This window comes from Nipponia nippon, unplaced genomic scaffold (assembly GCF_047370975.1).
Source record: "Nipponia nippon isolate SJK-2023a ecotype South Korea unplaced genomic scaffold, ASM4737097v1 scaffold_63, whole genome shotgun sequence".
NCBI classification, from domain to species: domain Eukaryota; kingdom Metazoa; phylum Chordata; class Aves; order Pelecaniformes; family Threskiornithidae; genus Nipponia; species Nipponia nippon.
This window is the reverse complement of record NW_028262384.1, coordinates 133,745-138,062: the sequence shown is the minus strand read 5'-3', so window position 1 is coordinate 138,062 and position 4,318 is coordinate 133,745. Positions and strand designations below refer to the sequence as shown.

Genomic DNA, 4,318 nt, shown 5'->3' with positions numbered 1-4,318 from the left:
AGCAGGTTCCTTGCAGCCCATGGCAGAGAGCACGGTGGAGAAGGTAAGCCCTGCAGTCTGTGGAGGACCCAAGCCTGGAGACGTAGGATGTTTCCTGCAAGAATGGTGGCTTGAGGAGAGCCCATGCTGGAGCAAGTTCATCTCAAAGGACTGTAGCCCACAAGACGGACCCCATGGGAAAAGTGTGAGAAGGAAGGAGCCACAGAGAGGAACTGTTCTGGACTGACCACAGCCTCCATTCCCCATCCCCCTGCACTGCTCAGGGGCAGAAGAGTTGGGAACAAAGGGGTGAAGTGGAGCTGGGGAAAAAAGGGTGGTGGGAGGGAGGCCTTCCACGGGGAAGGAGATAAGGTCTTCCACAGCCCCGCACTTCTTCCACCCTCAGCCTTTACAGCTGCCCATGCCTGGCCTGCCCTTTGCCACTGTCACATTTGTACAAGGCCCCCACACATCTTGGCACAGCCAGTGCGAGCTGGCCTCTACCAAACCTGGAGCCCACGGGGCCTTGGAGGCAGGGAGGGGCCAGGTCCCCTCTGCCTGAGGCTGGGCACAGCTTTTCCCTGGGAACCTCCCTGAGGAGCCTCCTCCTGTGTGTCAGCCTGTGGCCTGGCACCGCTGCCACAGGGACAAGGGCTAAAATGGGGCAAGGCAGGGCTGAAGTAGCTCAGCTGGGAGAGCGTTAGACTGAAGATCTAAAGGTCCCTGCTTCAACCCCGGGCTTCAGCAATCATTTTCTCCCTTCCATGTTTGCAAAGCCCATTTACCTTCTTCCAACCTGCCCCAGCCCTGCTTGCTCCTTCACCTCTTGCCAGAGCACCATCGCGGCTCTGTAGCTGTAGAACTGTGGCTTAGAAGGAGCCTTCCTCCAGCACCAACAGGCCCCAGTCTCCCCCAGGTCGGGACTCTCCCTTCAGTGCTCCTCCAGGCTGGTCTCCAGCTGTCCCTCCTTCCCTGCTCCACAGGGATCGAGATCTCTCCTCTGCGGGGTCTCTGCAAAGACCCTGTCTCTCTCCTCTTTGTCATTCTCAGTGGTGCATAGACTGGTCCCATCCTCACACACCTCCTTCACCTGGACCCCCTTTCCCAGACCGGAGGCCACCATCCCCGCAGTCCCAGGGAGACGCACTCCCTGGAGCTGAGGCCTCAATGGCGGCATCCTCCCTCCGGAGGGAGCTCTGTCCCAGTAAGACCTCTCATGTGCCCAGGACAGCTGACAAAGCCGTGCTGAGGATCATCCGCTGTAGTGCATGGCCACCAGTCTTGCTCAGTCACACGCTGTCCTGAGCAGTTTCTTGGCCCCCCCTTGCCCCCCTGCTGCAATGACTGATGAAACACCTACGTGCTCCTCTCTGGGCATCAGCAGGGAGATACACAGCACAGGGCGATCCCTCTGGGGCCCCACATCAACAGCCCTCTGCACCAGCTCCTCCCTGCTGCAAGGGCACAAGTTGGGACAGAAATGCCAGCACGGGCTCCCCTGGGGTTTAGCAGGGAAGGTCACCAACTCTCACACTGTGCCTTCACAACAGCCCCAGATCAACCACTCAGCATCGTTTTTACTCTCCAGATTTACCTTCCTCTGCATGTCCTGGCATCGCACACGCTTCTGTGTTCTCCATCCCCTCTGCACCTATGGACCCAGGGCCCATAGCACAAGTGTCTCAACTGTGCCCACTTTCCTTACCGAAACCTTCTCACCCACCACTGTCCAGCCCAGCTGCAGCCCCTCACAGCCATCAGATCCCTGCCCAGAGGAAGAAAGACCTGTTCTTGAGCTCCAACAACCTGCTGCAGTGCCCTCTTGCAACCTCTTGCTGCTACAAAATCCTGCTCACCCATCAGGAACACAATGACAACTGCAACCCAGGCCATCCCCCTCTGCTTCCAGTCTCAGCCTCTCCCCAGTCAACCACTCAGGTCAAGGAATGGCACATACGGGACTGTAGTCCCACAGCAATGTGCATGTCCTGGCCCCCTGCAGATCTGCTGCCTCATAGCCAGCTCCCTGGCAATGCACCTCCAGAGAAGTTTGGCTTTCTTTGTGAATGAGTGCAAGTGAGAGGACTGGGAGAGGGAGAGACTGTCTGTCCAAGCAAGGTTACTGTCTGGCCAGCTTTGAGCATGAGCTTGACAATGCTTGGCTGCAGGGACAGAGCCTGCAGGACTCTCACTGCTCCAAAAGAGTCCTTCTAGGTTGTTCCTGAGCAAGAACAGAAGAGTCACTGAGAAGGCTGGGCCCTGGGGCCATGTGTGCAAAGCAGACTGGATGAGCAGCCCATCCCCTTACCTCCTCCACTCCACCACTCCAGAAGGTCACGGTGACTGCGGTCTGGTTTTGATTCCCCCAAGCCCTCTCTGCCAGGCAGGGGCTCACTGGGGAACAACTCTATGGCACTGGGCGACGCAATTGCCCCAGCTGTAGCACCATGAGGACACCACCCATGCGTGGGGCCAAACCGTCGGCCTTTCAGTTAACAGCTGACCATGCTCACCCACCCTGCCACAGAGACCCTTAGCCCCAGGGAGAGGGAAGCTTGCCCTTCCCCCCACCTGCAGGGATGCTGGGGGGCAGAGGGGTGCAGGGGGAGGCCCAGCACCTGGATGAGGGGCTGTGAGCTTTCTGCTCCTGTGTCCCCGCCACTGTCATACCTGCTGGGGCTGGCTGGGGTGTCCAGGGCACCGCGGGCACCATAGGGCTAACTTCTGTGAGGCCACAGCCCAGGGCTCACCCACCACAGCAGCTCTGTCGTGGCCTCTCTGCGTGGGACCAGCATGGCCCAGGTAGGGCCTGGTGGAAAGAGCAACTGGGGAACCCAGAGGTAAAGTGATGGGCACTCACAGGACCTTGGAGAGAGCCATTTTGGCTGGAAACTGTGGCTGGCAGGATGGCAATGTCTCTCTCAGCAGGAATATTCCCCAGGGACCAGGGGCTCAACAGGGCTGTTCTTGTCATAGACACGTCACGGGAGGAGAGCGTCTCTCCTGCTGGCAGGTGTCAAGGGGATGGAGCTCAGCAGCAGAGCACCCTCTCTGCAGGTTGGAGGTCCTGGGTTCGATCCCCTGCATCTCCAAGGGTGCTGTTTCCCTGACTCCCCAGCCTCAGGCAGGTACAGGCTGGAGCTGGAGCACTGGTCCTCTCCAGGCACTGTGGGCCTGCCCTGCCCACCCAGGGCCTGGCTGTGGGGGGAGGAGGGCTGTGCTGCTTTTGAGCCCCCTCTCAGAAGAGAGGCAGGCAGCTGTGCTGGACCTGAGCTCAGGTCACTGCCCTGCACCACAGACCCACCCACCCAGCGCCCAGGGACAGTGCTTGGCAGCAGAGCCCTGTGGGGAGAGCTCAGGGAGGGGAGAGACACCAGCAGCACACTAGGAATCCTTCCTGGCTGCAGGAGAGAGGTGGTGTGAGGGTGCGGGGGCCCTTTGGGACCAGAGCCACACTGCCCTGCTGGCTTTGCAGGGGTAAGGGTCTGAGATTGTGCTGTCTGCAGGTAGAGATCCCAGACCCCGTGGGAAGCACCCCGCTGTGCCAGCAGGGAGGGGTGTCTGAGCTGGAGGAGCCGGGACAGGCCTGTGGGACTCCCAGCTGGAGGAATGACATTTCCTGCCCTGACCCTGTCTCCAGGTCCTTTTCCCTCTGCCATCATCACTGGCTTGAGCAGAGCCACAGCTTTGGGAACCTGGTGCAGAGGAGTTGGGGCCAGTGCCCACCTCTTGTTCCTGGGGGCTTTGGAGTCTCCTTCCACCCCACGCCAGTGGGAACAAGGAGGCAGAGGCCTGTCCACAGCCATGCACAGGTGGGGAGGGCCAGGAGATGGTGCCTTGGCTGCTCCCTCAGCAAAAACACCCGAAACCAAAATGGGCTGTGAGACATGGCCTTTCACCTGCAGGGTCTCCAGCCCCTGGGAACGGTGAGCCCCAGTTCCAAGAAATAATGTAGAAAAGTGAAGCAAAGAAGAAAGGGGGTGGGGCTGTCTTCTGAACACAGGTCGATAGGCACCAGCATGGACACTGACATGTGGCTGCCCCAGGCAGGGTCTGGGGAGAAGAGCCCGGGTCTGCCCCATGCCACCTCCCCACCAGCTCTGCCCTCCCCAGCTCTAATATTTCTCCCTTACTCTGGCACCTGCCAGAGCTTTGCCTCCTCCTCCTCAGGGAGATGAGCCACAGGCCCTGGGGGTGTGTGAGGGGGCAGCACACCTGAGCAGAGAGAGCCCGTTTCATGGCATTTGGGGGCCTGAACAATCCGGCCCTGCAGGCTGGGTCTGTGCTCTGGAGCAAGGCAGGATCAGCACTGTGCCCCAGATCTGGGCTTGCTCCTGCA

At 59.9% G+C, this 4,318-nt stretch overlaps 1 non-coding gene across 1 annotated transcript; it reads left to right on the top strand.

The window, feature by feature from the left end:
* The first annotated feature begins 653 nt into the window (after window positions 1–653).
* On the top strand, window positions 654–726 carry TRNAF-GAA (transfer RNA phenylalanine (anticodon GAA)). The gene has a single exon. It is a non-coding gene; the product is annotated as a tRNA-Phe (tRNA).
* Window positions 727–4,318: the final 3,592 nt, after the last annotated feature.